Source organism: Zalophus californianus, chromosome 1 (assembly GCF_009762305.2).
Source record: "Zalophus californianus isolate mZalCal1 chromosome 1, mZalCal1.pri.v2, whole genome shotgun sequence".
Lineage (NCBI taxonomy): Eukaryota > Metazoa > Chordata > Mammalia > Carnivora > Otariidae > Zalophus > Zalophus californianus.
The window spans coordinates 98,929,083-98,946,631 of NC_045595.1; the positions used below are offsets into that span (position 1 = coordinate 98,929,083).

The window sequence follows — 17,549 nt, forward strand, 5'->3', positions numbered from 1 at the left end:
TCAACAGGCAGGAAAGTAGGTCAAGTTAAATTCTATAAGCAGGGGAAATCCATGGCTAAATGATGGGAGACATGTTAAGATCCCACTGACAGGGTCTTGGGGAAAGAACGATTCCCCACCCCCACTCTCCCAACTGGAGGGGGAAATAATGAAAGGACTTTACTTACCAGAAACATCTATTATGCTCAGGGAAGAAAAACAGCTCTTAAGAGTATTCATGAAATAATTGCAATCAAGAGCAAGGCTATGAACATACCCGCGTGAATGGTACAGAAAGATACAAAGAGCCAGGTGCACCAGAAAACACACTGTCTTTAAGTTAAATGGCTGGGTTCTCTCTTATGGTCACTAGAAAATTATAGAGGGGAGTTGTTAGCTTGGCATTTCCTTTTTCAATAGTAAATCAATGGATCCTTCATTTTCACTAAATTGTTTTCCTGCCCTCCAGGGAAAATATGACACAAGTATAATGCAGATGCGGAAAGGAAAGGCCAGGCTGGGACAAAACATTTAATTAAATCCCCTTTTATAAAACAACCTTCCTTCAGCTTGACAAATGGATGAAGCAAAATGTGCTTATACAGGCAAAATAATTAACCAGGTCCATAACAGTTTATAACTAGCATGGATCAATCGCAGGTGGTAATTCATTCTATTGCTTGTCATGTGTGTGCTGGGGAAGGGGGATGGGTGGAGAGGCCCGGTCTCCTCAGGGTGGTGGCTTCTGAACAACAACTCTTCGCTCCCTCATAGAGCAGAGGTTTGTGAGGGACTTGGCAGTACCCAAGGTTCTGTGTTGAAGGAGCAGGGTAGAAACGGGTTCTACTGAGTAACCCCCTGGTGCGTGTGCGTGTGCGTGCTAAGGGCTGGGAGATGAGTACAAGGAGTTCTCAAAGGCAGTCCAGTCCAGTGGCCCAAGCTATGGAACTCAGGCCTCTTGGTCTGCCCAGGGCTGTTGCTACCATAAGATGCTGCTTCCTATGTCCTTAGTAACGTGCATTCATTTGTTGATTAAGTCATTTATGCAACTGTTCAATTTTTATAGCATTAAACTTGTGTGATTGCCCACTCTGTGCTACCCACCGCTGCAAGTGATGGGGATGTAAAGATAAATGAGCAGTGTCTGTACCTTGGAGAATCACACAGCCCGACAGCAGTGATAACACACAATCATTATAGGAACTGATCACATGCACCATTCTGAGCCTTTTCTATTAACTTAATCTCCTGCGATAACCCCACGTGGTAGGTGCTATTGTCCCCATTTTGCAGATGCCTAAACAGAGGTGCAGGAAGGTGAAATAACTTGCCTCAGGTCACCCAGCCAAGGAGACCCAGTAGGTGGGTCTCTGAACCCATTTCCCTAGCCCCAACTCCCACTGCTTCTTGTGAAGTTCACTATACCTTCAGAGTGGTTGGGGGGCTGGGCCATAGGGAGCCGGGGGGTCAGTTGTCTGTGGGATCAGGACAGGTTCATGGAGGGGAAATAGCCACAACCCAGCACCAGGTGGAAGATGGGGTAGGAAGAAGAACTGGACAAGAAAGGCAGCCTGAGCCATGGCGGTTTCAGAGGCAAAGGCTGGAGGGACCTCCCAGTGGGTTACCTGTCACACCCTGGCTTGGTGGAGTCATGTAGCTTTCACACAGGTGTAATCTGTCCCCCAGTCAAGGGCCAAATTTTGGGATCATGTCATTCGTTTCTGTGTCCCCCATGCCCTCATCCCCCAGAGCAGCCAATATATACGAGGTGAATGAAAAGAAAGGGAAAGGCAGAGAACACAGAGGCTTGGGCTCCGGGAAGAGGCTGGGTGGGCTGTTCCGGCCCTGCCAGGGGCAGTGGGGGCAGTACAGGGCGATGAGCAGCAACGAGCGCATCACAAAGCAGAAGCAGGTCATGCCAGGGGCAGAGGTGACTCTTCGAAAGCTCTGGCATCTAAGTCTGGGCTTTTAAAGTTAAGTCCACAATGGCTCTCTGGGTTCAAGGGTTCAGAGGCTGCCCTGGTGCCCAATCCAGTCTGCCCCCGACATTGTGGGCTTTCCAGAGCAGCGGAAGTAGCCAATGCAAGCTACATTGTCTTCATGCTCACTTAAGCCACATTCTAACTGTGTTTACAGCAGGAAAGGGACAGTTAAGATGGAACAAATGGTGCAGGAAACAAGGGGAACACATGCCGATGATAGCCGAGAATGTTAGTTGACTTTTGCTTGCCACGTTCCTCTGCAGGGGAGACCCACCTCAGGATTTTATAAGCTCTGAAAACACGGAATTCCATAATGTTTCCTGTAGGAAATCAAAAGGTCTTTAAGGCATTCTAATGATTTCTTTAATTGCTGCGCTGCTAATGTGGCTCGAATTCTGGGAGGTTTCCCCATTGTTTATTGTGGGCAGCGTGGGAACACACCCCACTGGGTACAGGAAGACATTTATGAAATGAGCCATAGGAACCTGGAGGAGTTCTCCAAGCCTTTGCTTCCCAAGGCAGGGTCTTTACGGAACATCGTGATTCTGTCTCTTGATGTGAAATTCTAGAACGATCACAGAGGGCTTTGTGGTAGAAAACCACTTCAACAGTGCATCCCCCAAAGGACTTTTGCTGGCAAAATTGGAAGCTGTTTAAATATGTTCATATAGAAGAGGCTTTAAAACAAGCCTGGCATAACTTTTATGAGTTGCTGTTCTACGGATCGTGGTCTAGAACTATAGATTTAAGGGTGCTGTTCCTGGGAATTCTATGTACTCAATTGCGGTCACCTCCATTCTGTGCTGTCAGAAGTCTGTGCCTTCTTGTGCTGCGCCCTTTCAGACAGGCTCACCCTTCTCCACGATCCTACTGTGCTGATATAGATATTCTTGTTTGTACAGTTTTTTCTTTTTATCTTATCTTTCTATTCCCTCCCTTCCATCAAAACTCACATATGCTAAGTCTCATTTTCTCAGGGCTCTACTTTCTGTTTGCCGGAGTGGTAAACAGTAACTGATAATCTCATCTGTATTCATGAGTAAAGGTGATGAACTAGAATCCCTCTCAGTACCTCTCCCAATCCCTTTCTCCAGTTTGTGGTAGAATACCTGTTTAATAGGTGCTCTTGGTTAGCTTTAAAGGGTGTTTCAGTCCACGTGAAAGAGAGTGTGGAGCCATGCTAGGGGAATTGAAAGACGTATTTGTAAATAAGGTGGGACCCTCACAGAAAACCTGGGATGAAAAGTTTTAGCATCAAACTGTGTGTCATTCCTACTGTGTCAGATATCTTAGCCATACTCACAGCCACTTTCTTGTAGCCATCAGTGTCTCTAACTTTCCTAAAGAATCCACAAGTTAGCCAAACGCATCTTGGCAGGTAAACAGGTATATCTCTAAAGCTTTTAGGACCACCTGAGGTTGTAATTGCTAATTTCATGTGAACCAATATCTGTACTTTAAAAAAAAAACAAACAAACTTCGTCATCTTTCAATGCATGGATTTATATTGAAGTGGGTTTTGTGTGTTTAAGATGGCCTGGGCAGAAAGAGTCTTTCCTGTGCCAGCATCTTTGTGGATCCTTTTCCCAGAATTCCTTACCTTGTACACTAAGTTTAGCTATATGTAAAGTGTTCTTTAAAATATCCTCTAGGCAGCAGGTCACATATGTATCCATCCTTCTATCCCTCCATCCTTCCTTCCACCATCCATCCATCCATCCATCCATCCATCCATCCATCCATCCATCTATCCATCCATCCATCCATCCATCCATCCATCCATCCATCCATCTATCCATCCATCCATCCATCCATCCATCCATCCATCCATCCATCCATCCATCCATCCATTCATCCATCTATCTATCCATCTATCCATCCATCCATCCATCCATCCATCCATCCATCCATCCATCCATCCATCCTTTTATTGAATCAGGTCACTTGTCATTCCCTTGCCCCAAATTTTCTAATAGTTTGCTATCACCCTCATGATAAATCTGACTCCTTCCCATGGCTAACAAGCTCCAACCCCTGCCTATCCCTCCTGTAACTGCGCATTTCCCCCTCCACAAGAAACAGGGGCTTTCTCATGTTCCTTGAAGGCCTTTTTGCTCACTATTTGTCCTGTTTAGAACTTCCTTCACTGAGACTCTTACCAACATTCAGGTCCCTGATCCAAAGTCACTTTCTCGAAAGGTTTTCATTTCTAAAATAGAGACTCCTGACCCCATAGTGTCCACTTACCCCACTTAACTTTTTATCCCAACACTTACTTAGGACCATCACCATATAAGATCACAGATACTTATTTGTTTTCTACCTCTCACTCTTTCTACAATATAAACTTCAGGAAAGTAGGATCTTAGTCTTTTCTCCTCTTTGCTCTATCCCCAGAGACTAGAGAAGCACCTAACAATAGTAAGCAGCCAATAAGTATTCATTGTATAAATGATTGTCTGAGGTAAGTAACGAACAACAAATCTTTGGCAGTTTCCTAGGTTCTGGAGCATGAAGTACTGGGTACAAACCCAAGCTGCCCTGCTCCTTGAATGTGCGGTCCTGGCTGAGTCCGTGTTCTTTGTGTCTGTCAGCTTTTCTCCCACAAAAGGGGAGCTATGTTATCCCCCTTTTATAGATGAAGGTAATTAAAATTTACCTTTTACAGATGAAGGTAATTGAGACACAGGAAGTGGTGGATCTAAGATCCAAATCTAATTTTAAATCCAGGTCCAGTACTCTCTAACCCCTAAACTCAACTATACACTACTGCCAGACTCTTTGTTGGGTCCATAGAGACAAATGGGACACAATTAACTATTGCCCATTGCAAGTTCACAGAGCAATAGGGGGGGCCACACAGAAATAGACTACATTAAGGAAGAGTGAATACCTGGACAAGGCAAGAGAAGGAAATGTTTAACTACCTATGAATCTAGTTGGGATGGAAAATATTTGTTAGACGAAAGGGAGAGGTCTCCCTCTCCCTCTGCAGCTCCCCCTGCTCCTTCTCTCTCGCTCACTCTCTCTCTCAGATAAATAAATAAAATGTAAAAAAAAAAAAAAAAAAGGGAGAGGTCATTTTAGGTAGGAAAAAAGAGCATGTTGCAAAAGCACTGGGACATGAAGTGTTCGGGGGCTGAGCACCCTGAGTGGTCTGGCCGTGCTGGAGTGGGAGAGGGTGGGAAGGTGGAGAGGGAATGAGGGCTGCAGATGCAGTCACCGGCTCGATAGAGTTCTACCTTGTAACTATAATGGCGACGCATACATGTAGATGCACATATTGACCAAAACGAACATACAGTGACAACTTTAAACCAACAACAAGATGGACTTCTCACACTTTCTGAAAGGACTCAACATATTGCTACAGAGCAGCTTCTCAGTAAAGATATGCCCCCATTTTAATAAAACAGAGTACATTTTCAGCTCCCCAGTTCAGAAGGCTCAGCAAGCTCTCTATGCTTAAAAACCAGACACAGTGCTATCAGCTTTTGTAAATGGCTTGCTACCCATATAAATCCTAACTTTTAAAACCCACGTTTCAAGTCATTTTTATTAGTACGGTAAGGTGAAACAGGACTGGTGAGGCCAGTTAGTAGAGACTAACAGAAGCTTGTTTGGGTGTGTACAGGATGGGAGAGGACACTGTGCAGTATAAGGAAACTGTGGGTCTGTGGGGCCTGATCTGGTAGGAGCTGAGGATGAAGGACAAGGATTTTCCTTCTTCAGTTGGAAGAATGTTCTCCGGGGTTATGATCCTTTGACTGTTTCCAGTATGTGAGCATGATCGACCGCCGTTTAAGCCACGTGAAGTATGACTAAGGACTCCAGTTACAGCCTCTGGGAAAGAAAGAGGTTTTTGAATCCCCTGTAACCTTTTCTGGCTGAACAGACACAGGGAAGCACGGTGTACAACAAGCCATCCCTAGAGGTGAACAGAGTAGGGCAGAAGTGGGGAAGGTTGGAGAATTATATTTTGAGGCAAGGTTTAGAATAATTTGTGTCACATCACGCTTTCCATTTAGGACTTCTCAAAGCAACCACAAAGTCTCCTGCGCTCCTTCTACAGGCACCTGCTATACTGATGAGGTGAACATTGTTTTAAGGTTTTAAGCGTAATAGTATTTTAAGATGTAACCTCATTTGCTGCTCTTTTAATTGCTGCTTTGTAACGTTTTATCTATTTTAATTACTGTTTTAATGTACTGCTTGTACCCCGAGGTGCTTTGGTGAATGGTACCATTTTAAGAAATGAAGAATTAAATAAACAAATAACTTCACAGGTGAGGAATCGCATTAGTCAAACCTGTGTCTAAATGAGCATTTGTTATTTGCCCGGTGTTGAGTGCTAACAAGCAGTAGTCTCTCTTTCCAGCATAAGGACCGAGCAGTGACGTCCAAGGTCAGACACGGATCATGGGTAAAACTGGGAATGGAAGGCAATATTCCCAAGGGTTCTCTCAGTTTCCAATAACTAGAATTCATGCTCTTATGTTTAAGTTTGATCTCATGTCCTCAACAAGTCTTCAAAAGTAACAATAGCTCTAATGAAGGCAAAAGTATATATTTTCCACTGAACTCTAGTAGCAATTGAATTGTAGTTCTCTTGGCCAGGAAACAAATTCCAGAGACCCAGTTCTTAACCTGAGTCACGTTGCCCTTAGTGACACACTTGCTAGCATTCCTTGGCTTAATAAAGTAGGAAATGGACTGTTGGCTTGGAGTTCCTGACTTGAAGTAGGTGCTGTAATGACATAACTCTCCTCCATACGCCCACAGCCACACTGAGCTTTTTATTTCCGTATTTAAGCACAGGCAAGGTCAAAACAATAGATGAAATTTCATAAAACAGTAGTAGTTACGCCTAGATGTTTTTACTGACTTCCTAAAAACACTTTGGAATCAGCTCCAACTGCGTTTATAAATGAAAAAGGAAATGAAGCTCAACACCCCAGCCACAAAATTCTTTGGTCCTGAATTGGCCAGATGCCTAGATTTCCTTTACGTAAACAGGGTCAAATGTGAGGCCAACCAACTGTAAACTAAAGATTCTGGCCTCCCAGACCCTCAGGGTCAAAGATGCCAATGAAGTTGTCCAGTTTCCCCAAAACTGTGATGCAAATTCTTAGTATGGAGAAACCAGGCAGATGGATGCAATCAGCCCAGGGACTAGCACAGAGGCCTAGAGCCCTTGGAGCAAATGTGGCTCACGGAATGCAAAAGAAAACAACTTAATAACACCTCCCCTCCACCTCAGCTTGCGGGCGTGCGCACACCCACACCGCCCCCCCCCCCCCCCCCGCCACACACACCTGCTTCTACAGTCTCCTGTGACTTTTTATTAATCTCAGATAGCTTAAAAAAGAGTCCTCTGGTCACAGTCACAGTTCAGTCATAACTATGTTCAATTACATGTAATAATACCAGAATGTGATTTCATTCACAGTGAGTCCCCAGTTTGGGCCTGCTGCAAGGGTCAAGTCCTTCTTTCTATCCTCCTCTTCTTTCCCACCCTACTCCTACTTCAAGCTGGGCCTCTCCAAGGTCAGGGAACAGGAGGAGGAGGAGTGATAACTGTGGAAGAAAGATGATGTCTGCCTGGCACGACTATGGCCTTGTTTCCCTTTGGCTAGGGCAGATATTGGAAGCTGACTGGTGCAGGCATTTGTCAGGGCTCTTCAGAGGCCCATCCACAGCTGGGCTTTCTAATCTGTGGATTCCTGACATGTGTTCCAACCTTTCCTCCCTTGGCCCTGAATATCTGACTATATAGACCTGGTTTCTTCTGCTGTGATCCCTTCACCTCTCCAGTTGAGATTCTAGGGCAGGGTGTAAGACAACTCCATACAGGCTTTCGTTATTACATCACACAACCAGTCAATAAGAACCATACTACTTAGAAATGTTCTTGGTGGGAATGTATCAACTCCCCAAACTGTGGATCTCACTCTGTTCCAGGCTGCTTCAGTCAGCTCTGAGCCCTTTAGATTTCTCAGATGAATCAAGCAGCAGGTCTGCCACTAGGTCTCTCAGTCTTCTGGGGACATGTATCAGGCTTGCCAATGGTCTCACTGAATCCCGTCTCATGGGGGTTAAGATGAAGGGCAAACCTTCCCTGTGTTGTTCCTTTCTCATGGGAGATGGGACTCATAGATCTACCTTGGCCAGTGGCATATGAGTAGATATGATACACATCATGAGCAAATAGAAGCTTTTAGAAACTTTGGGAGTTTCAGTCCCTTGCTCTTTCCTTTGCCATGAGAGAATAGCATGTTCCAGGTAGGGCTGCTTCCTTAGTCTGGGTCTTAGAATGAGAAAACAGATGGCAGAGCCTGCAGACCCAACAACCTGCAGCCACGTAGAGTCAAGCCAAGCTGAGCCGCAGATGAGAGCCCAGAAGAGTCAAGCAGCCCTGGAGCTGACCCCTCGCCTTTGTATAATTTGAAAAAGAAACACATCTTTGTGATTGCAAATCATTTAGATATTTGGGCTATTATTTCTGCAGCAAAAACTGATACAGGCACTGGCCATGTAGTGGCCAGAAAGGCATTAGGAAAATTAGTGGGAGCATGTCCTAGAGTCTAAGTGAAGACCGAGGTTTCACGTAAGAAGGAGGATCAACTGAATGCAATGTTGTTGAAAGTCCAATAAAAATGAAAAGTGAGGCTTGACCACTGGATTTAGCAACATGGAGGGGGGGGCATCAAGACTAATGAGACCAGTTTTGGTGGAATGATGGGGGCCACAGTGTGTTCAGAGTAGGTTCAAGAGAAATTGAGAGGACAGGATTTGTAGACACTGTAAGCTGAAACTCTTGAGAGATAAAGGACAGCAAAGGATGAAGCTGTGGCTAGAGGGGGATGCGTGAGCAAGAAAGTTTTTTATTTTTACTTCTTTTTAATTTTTAAGATTTTATTCATTTATTTGATGGAGAGAGACACAGCGAGAGAGGGAACACAAGCAGGGGGAGTGGGAGAGGGAGAAGCAGGCTTCCCGCCGAGCAGGGAGCCCGATGAGGGGCTCGATCCCAGGACCCCGGGACCATGACCTGAGCCGAAGGCAGACGCTTAACGCCTGAGCCACCCAGGCGCGCCTTATTTTTACTTTTTAAAGATGAAAGTAATTAACCTAGGTTTTTAAATTATTCAGTGAAGAGGACAAAATGACAGTGTGAGAGAGAAGAGAGACAGTATTGGAATGATGTCTTCCAATAAGTGAGGGAGGATGTGACTAACACACGAATAGAAAGATGGGCCTTAATCGGAGAAAGGTCCGTTTGTTCCTCATGAAATAATGGAAGGTGACTCTTAAGGGCACTGATGCAGGGATGTAGGTAGATATAGGGAGAACTTGAGGAAGTTATCTTTTGCTTCTATTCTCTTAGCGAATGGGGGAGATCATCATCTGATAGAGAAAGCTGGGGAAGAGATAACAGGGCTTGAGGGGAGCGGTGGAGAGGAGACAAGGTATGAATGTCTGGCAGAGTTGGAATGTTGATGGGCTAGGGAACTTTAGGAGAATTGCTGGGCAGCCACCAAAGTCCCTGAAAGCCTCCTGCATGCCAAACATTATGCTCAGAGCTGAGAAACAAAGGGAAGAGATCCAGACCTTGCCCTCAGGAGTCTCACAGTCTAAGGTAGAGAGCTGTCATTTAGATTCATCAGTGAGACATGAATTACTTCTGTAAGATATGGTCTATCAGGAAAGGAAGCATGGGGACTGTGGTGGGAGCACAAAGCAAGGAAGAACCTATTCCAGCTGGAGGGTAGGATGCTGCTAAAGAGACAAAAGTTCTCAGAGGAGGAGACTGACTCCTAGTCCAAGGCATGAAGGACAAATAGGAGTCATTTAGGTAATAAGAGGGGCAGGCTGTTCTGGTAGAGAGAGAAGTCTGTGCTGAGGAGGTAGTGTGGCCTGTTTGGGGGAAATAGAAGTATTTCAGTATGGTTGAGCTATGTGTGTGCATGTGTACATGTGCACATGCATGCATGTGTATGGACTCACACACACGCACGTTTGGAGGAGGGGTGTACGTGTGACCAGGTGACTCCTAGAGATAACATGTATTGAATGCCATGATCAACAGCATTCTGCCTTCCTATTTCCATATGGTGTGTGTCACATACTTGAAACTACCTCCGTATCTCCCCCCAAGCCCCACCTATTACTGCAAATACACTTGGAAGAAGCCAAAATTACAATGTTGTTATTTATTTTTGTAGCATGTATTATAAGTTATAGGAGACACTGAACAACCTAGTGAGAAGTTATTGTAAGATATAAATACAGGCCAGATTTCCACATCACCTTGGTGTCCTATTGAGTTACACCGACTAGGGATTTGGCTCAGTGATTGAAAAAAAATCCTAGCCAAATGTTTATGTTGAGGACTGGAGACAGAAATATTAAGTAGAACAAAAAAATCAAAACTATACTGTCAACATACATCAATAGCTTTACAAAATACATTTACTCCTACAGCTTTGTGCTTCTTTTGTTGCCCACAAAAAAATTCTCCCAAAACTATCACCTCAAAGTTTACCTTGAAAAAGGAAACAGTGAAAGTCATAGTTTACAAATGTCCTGTGTGACTTCTGTTTAAAATGGTTTTCAGTTAGTAGTCCCTAATGGTACCCCTGCTAAATTCCTACTCAAACACTTTTGAATACCCAGAAAAGGCAAGCAATTCCAATAACTTTGAAAACCCAAAATAATGGCAAGTGAGTGTTAGAATCTCCTAAGAGTTTTCAATAATCATAAGGCTTATAGAGCTATTTTGAGAAAAGCAACCAGGGGCCTCTCCCTACCTCATGTTATATCACATCCTTGTCTGTCTGCAAGACTGCAGAAACACACTCTGTTCTTAGCCCCACTATCTGCCCCAATCTAGGGAATTTGTACCAACCAAAAAAACCTATGGCAAAGAGTCAGAGGGCAGTGGTGGAAGGTGGGATTTGGGGGTGTTGTGTCAGCTACACAAAGAGACTTTTGTCTCTTCTATGCTTTACTGGTTCCTGGCACAGAGTAGAAGCTCAATAAATATTTGTTGAATGAAGATGAATGAATGAAGGAAAAGATGGGGGATTGAAGTTGGCATTTGCATTCTGTGGAGTATATGTCCCATACGTAGAATTGTAGCCAAGGATGAAGGTGAGGAGATGCCAGGAGTACAGTATGCTACATTGGCTCAAAGGGACTGAAAACTAATAGGAAGGATAACGGAAAATTCTACACACACTCAGCATAGCTTCAAAGATGAGTATTTGCTTGATATTAGGGCCCGGGTTATAAATGTTGCAAATTGACTTGCTAGCTATGGCTTCAAGAAAAGAATGTGATGAACAACCAGATGGACACTGAGGGAGCCAAGGGCAATCCACACACCTGTCTATTGGGAAAGACCGAGTCTAGAGAAATTTCTCCATATTAAAATACTAACAAAGGCAAGAAAAGTAGCATAGAGCTTATCAAGATATTCTATAGAGTAAAGAAAAAGAAACATCTTCCTGAAGACCTAGAAGAAATGAGCTTCTGGAATTATGGCAAAGTTTTACAAAACTATTCAGCATCCTCAAAAACATGCAGTAACTCTAGACTATAAGACACAGGTTGGAAAGTCACCAAGAAAAGAATAAATTACGTTGCTAGTGTTTAATTTAACCTCAGTAGAAAGTAATTTGGCAAAATACATTTTGAACTTTAAAAAATACTCTACCCCTTGACTCCTTAATCTGATGTTTAAGGATCTTCTCTAAGAAAATAATCAGAAATACAAAAATTTTTATACAGGTATGTATGCATGCAATAATCATAGTATCATTTATGATAGTTTAAGATAATTCTAGTTTAATATATTCGAATACCAATTTAAATAAATAATCTTGGTATATTCGGATGATTTTGTTATTCAGTCCTTAAAAATAAAATTAGAAAGTTATCATCCTGTATTTTTTTTAAGATTTATTTATTTATTTTAGAGAGAGAGTGTGAGTGGGGGGAAGGTCAGAGGGAGAGGGAGAATCTCAAGCAGGCTCCCCGCTGAGCGCAGAGCCCAATGCAGGACTTGATCCCATGACCATGAGATTATGACCTGAGCTGAAATCAAGAGTTGGGTGCTTACCCGACTGGGCCACGCAGGCACCCCTATCATGCTGTATTTTTAAGTAAAAAAAAAAAAAAAATAACAGATCTGAATTTTGTAAAAAAGATTGTTTGCCAAAAAAGGTTTATAGAAAAATTTAGTAAAATGTTAACAGTAATTATCTCTGTGTAAAAAGACCTCAGGTGAATTTATCTTTTTAAATAATTTTTTAGTTTTCTAATTTTTTTTTTTAAAGATTTTATTTTTTTATTTGACACACAGAGAGAGATAGCGAGAGAGAGAGAGAGAGGGAGAGAGCACAAGCAGGGGGAGCGGCAGGCAGAGGGAGAAGCAGACTTCCTGCATGAGCAGGGAGCCCGATGTGGGGCTCGATCCCAGGACCCTGGGATCATGACCTGAGCTGAAGGCAGCGGTTTAACCAACTGAGCCACCCAGGCGCCCCTTAGTTTTCTAATTTTATATAATAGGCACATATTAGTTTATACTCATAAAAATTAAACACCTGCTTAAATTTTATATAATAGGCACATATTAGTTTATACTCATAAAAATTAAACACCTGCTTAAAAGCACATATTAGTTTATACTCATAAAAATTAAACACCTGCTTAAACCCCTTAGTTTTCTAATTTTATATAATAGGCACATATTAGTTTATACTCATAAAAATTAAACACCTGCTTAAATGCCTTAAATACCGGCTAATGAAACAGTAACAGATTACTGTTTCAAACACATACATTTTCTCCCCTTTCTTTGAGAATCCCACTGAAATGACAAGAGTGCTATACAAACATGAATAGATCCATGACGACAGTATATTGCAGAAAGAAGAAGGTGGGATTATTTTGATGACTAGACCAGAATAAACTACAACCTACCTGGACAAAGGCTGCAGGCAGCACTACTCTGTGACAGAACCTGGGCGGGGGGAGTGTGGGGGCATACCAGAGGGGCAGGGAAGAAACCCAGGTGGTGGTGGCCCCAGAATGGGCTGAACAAATCCATTCCCAGCATCTCAGCTTGAGTTTTTGGAAGGCAGTAGTTTGCTTGGTGGGGCGGACCTCATGTGTGGGTGCTGTGCCTGAGGAGAGAGTCAAAAAGGCTCAAGGGGACATCAGGTGACCCTTAATGTCCAAATTGAAGCTTGCAAAAAGTAAGAAAAAAGCAGCCAGTGCCACTGAGAAGCCAACTATTGAGATGCTTTTGTACCATCATCTCCAAATATGGGAGCTACCTCAGTACAGACCAATTATATCCTACTTTACAAATCTAGCACTGAGATGGGTGGAACACTCTTCCCATTAAATAAAACAAAAACAAAGTAACAAACAAAACTAATGTTCTTCCAAACATTCCTTGTACTGAGTACAATGAAACCTGCATTCAAGCATATTTTGCCTCTAATGGGCAATTCCCTGTCTTCAGCAATTTCTTCAAAGTGACTCTGTATGATAGAATCCAGCACTTATTTTTAAAAACTCCACTTAAAATCCCATATTTTGGCTATGCAATTGATCTTTAGGGTGGATGCAAAATTGGAGTTTTATTGCAACTCTTTGGATTTTACACAGTAATTTTTCTTAAACCATTTCATTAAGGTTTAAAATGCATACTAGCAGAAAAAAAATAAAATGCATACTAGCAGATAAAAGATTATAATAGATTAAAAAATAAGACTTTATTTTCTGAAGAGAAGTTAAGGACCCTGGGGAATTAAATGTTGTTGATCAAAACACTGAAATCTATTTCAAGCAACACTAGCTCACTGCTCACTTATAACCAAAATAAGATGGGGGGAAGGAGAGGAAGTCCCACTGTTTAGTGCTTATAAAAATGACTTCTCTAGATTGCTTTCACTCTTTATTTTAGGATTTCACATTACCAGGACTAGAGGATAGAAAAGAAGCATGAACATGTAAGAGGGACATGAGCATTTTAAGTTTTATTTCTGGGATGAGAAAGAGAAAGCAGACAATTTGAAGATTTTTTAAGTATCATAAAATGATATATCACACACGACACATTGGATATATATAAAAGGCTGCCTGAAATCAGAATGCAAAACCTTGATTACAAAAAAAATTATAGTGGGAAATTTAATGTACCTTATTTGGAATCTGACATCTAGTAAAAATATAGACAAGGATATAGAGAATGTGAGTAACATAATCAAGAAACTCAACGTAATGTATCTATATAGAAATTTCTTCCTCAAAAGTAGCAAATATACATTTTTTTTTGTCCATGGAACATACACCCAAATAAGTCATATACTTGATCACAAAGAAAATCTTATATTTTAAAAGAAGAATTATAGGTTACATCCTCATAATTTGATAAATTAGAAATAAATATCAGAAAGGTTATAAAATATTGTAATCATTTGGTAAACTAAGAAACTCTCAAAAAATTAGCTCTCAAAGAGAAACAAAAAGTGAATAATCTCAAACGTACCCATGGGATCAGGCAAGGATCATCAGTGGATGCTAAAAACAGTAGGTAAAAGATTGTTGGAAACAGGGTATTCACACAGTACTCAAGTATTGCCCCATAGGTTAAAATTAATTACAAAGGTAAAACAGTACCTATACAATGGAGGTCACCACTATAACCATTTGAACAAACTTAGTATCCCCAATAGACCTTAAATGCCTGCTGACATGAAATATACACTACTGGGTATATAACATCATCCATAAATATTCTTGCCAAAAATGTTCAACTTGAATTTCAGGCCTAGACCTAATTTCCAGTTTATAGGAAATGTAGCAGAGAGAAAAATACATTAATTGATGCTACAAGGAAACAAACAAGTCCCGAATGTGGAATAGTGTGAAAACAAGTGACCTGGTTTCTTCTAAAAATCAATGTCATAAAAAAAGAAGAAACTGATTTCTTCTTTTCAGAAGACTGAAAAAAAATTACCAAATGCAGTGTATTACCTTGATTAGATCCTGAATTTTAAAAAAACATCTATATGGGGCTCCTGGGTGGCTCAGTGGGTTGAGTGTCCGACTCTTGATTTCAGCTTAGGTTATGATCTCAGGGTTCTGAGATTGAGCCCCACCCCTCATTGCATCAGGCTCCATGCCCAGCAGGGAGTCTGCTTCTCTCTTTCTCTTCCTCTCCCTTTGCCCCTCTCCCCACCCGTGCATGCACTCTAAAATAAATAAATAAACCTTAAAAAAATCTATACAATATATATATTTTTTGCAATAACTGGGGAAATCTGAATATGTACTGATATGATAAAAACTATTCAGATTTTTTAAAGTATTTTTAAGCATAATAATGGTATTTTGGTTATGTAAGAGAATGGCCTTATTTTTCAAAGATGTATGCTTCAGCATTTAGATAAGAAGTGTATGATATCTGTCCTTACATTCAAATGATTCAGTGAAAAATAAAAGAATAAATAAAGTGATGTCTGGGTGACTCAGTCAGTTGAGCGTCTGCCTTTGGCTCAGGTCATGATCCTGGGGTCCTGGGATCGAGTCCCATATCAGGCTCCTTGCTTAGCTGGGAGCCTGCCTCTCCCTCTGCCCCTCCCTCTGCTCATGCTCTCTCTCTCTCTCTCACACTGTCTCAAACAAATAAAATCTAAAAAAATAAAGAAAAGCACTTATATATTTAATATCTGTGATATATATGTATATGCAGAGAAGGGTAAAAAAGCAAAATGGAAAAATTATTAACAATGGATAAAACGAGGTGAAGGGTATATGGATATTTATTTCACTAATTGGTTGAACCATATGAAATTGCCATTACTTGACCATTTTTGAGGTACAAAATGACAATTTTACATTTGAATACACCAATTACCATAGGAGACCCTGGAAAGGTAGTTAAAGACCTACCATTAAAATGACTCCAAGAACCAGATGATTTTACAGCTGACCTCTAACTAGCCTTTAAAGACTCGATCATTTCTGTGCTATTTCAGACCACAAAAAAGTAGAAACGGCTTTAGTTCATGTTATGAATATAGCACAGCCTTAATAATATCTAAACCCAATAAAGACAGCTGCTCCCCAAAAGAGAAAAAGAAAACTATAGACGAATTTCAGTAATTATTATAGATATAAAACTGTACGAAAAACGCTATTCTGAGACTATAAGGATAATTCATTATCAGAACATCCATCAATATGTTTCATCAAATCAATAATGTAGAAGAAAAAACTATGTGATTATCCCAACATATGCTAAAAATGCTATTAAAATTCATCTGACATTTTTAATAAAAGCTGTGGGTAAAGCAGGGTTATTTAATGAGTGCTAGGTACTGCTCAAAGGACTTTAACATTATTGTGTCATTTAAACCTCACGTATTTAATCTTTGGAGATATACGCTGTTATTCCCATTTTATCGTCCAGGGCAAATGTCTAGGAGGGGGATCCCAAGTCATACAGTAATTATATATTTAACTTTATGAGAACCTGCTAAAATGATTTACAGAGTGGCCATACCATTTTGCATTCCCACCAGCAATGTTCCAGGTAATGTTCCAGCAATGTCCCACTAGCAACTCTTTTCAAGTCTGTAACTTATGTTTTCATTCTCTTAACAGTGTCTTTTGCTAAGCAAAATATATTTCATTTCAATGAAGTCTAATTTATCTTTTTTTTCTTTTAGGGATGGTGCTAGTATTATATTTAAGAATCCTTTGCCTAAATCAAGGTCGTGAAGATTTTCTATTAATACTTTCTTCTAGACATTTTATATTTTACATTTAGATCTGTGGTCCATTTTTAGTTAAGTTTTGTAGAAAGTCTGAGGTTTAAGTCAAGATTCTTTTTTTTGGTCTTTGGATATTATATTAAGTTTCTATTGCTGTGTAACAAATTGCCACAAACTTAGAGGCTTAAAATAACACCTACGTATTAATTCACAGTTTTGTAGATCAGATGTCTGGCACAGTGTGACTGGATCTTTTGCTTAGGGTATCATAAGGCTAAAGTCAAGGTATGAGCTGGTCTGAATTCTTGTCTGGAGGCTGTAAGGGAAAATCTGCTTCCAAGTTCATTCTTGGCTGTTGGTGGAATTCAGTTCCTTGTAGTTTTATCCCTAAGTCCCCCTTTTTTATGTCAGGGATGCTCTTAGGAACTAGAGGTTGTCCACATTCCTTGCATTCCTTTCTTCCATCTTCAAGCAGCAATAGTGCATCAAATCCTTCTTGTGTTCTGAATCTCTGAATTCCTCTTCTATGACCAGCTAGAGAAAACTCTCTACTTGTAGAAAGGCTCATGTAAACACTCCCCAGATAATATCCCTATTTTAAAGTCAACTGTGCCATATAATGTAACCTAAGCCTGGGAGTAAAATACAGCATATTTGCAGTTCCAAGGATTATGCAAGGCATGCACAACAGATTGAGAAGGGACAGGAAATGTTGGGAGGCATTTTAGAATTCTACCTACCACAAATACCCAATTATTCCAAGGCCATGTGTGGAAAATACTATCCCTATTTCTTT

General features: G+C 41.1%; 1 protein-coding gene across 6 annotated transcripts in view; it reads right to left on the reverse strand.

The window, feature by feature from the left end:
* SLC9A9 (solute carrier family 9 member A9) overlaps positions 1-17,549 on the reverse strand; it is a 707,437-nt gene that overhangs the window by 184,490 nt on the left and 505,398 nt on the right. The window lies entirely within an intron of this gene.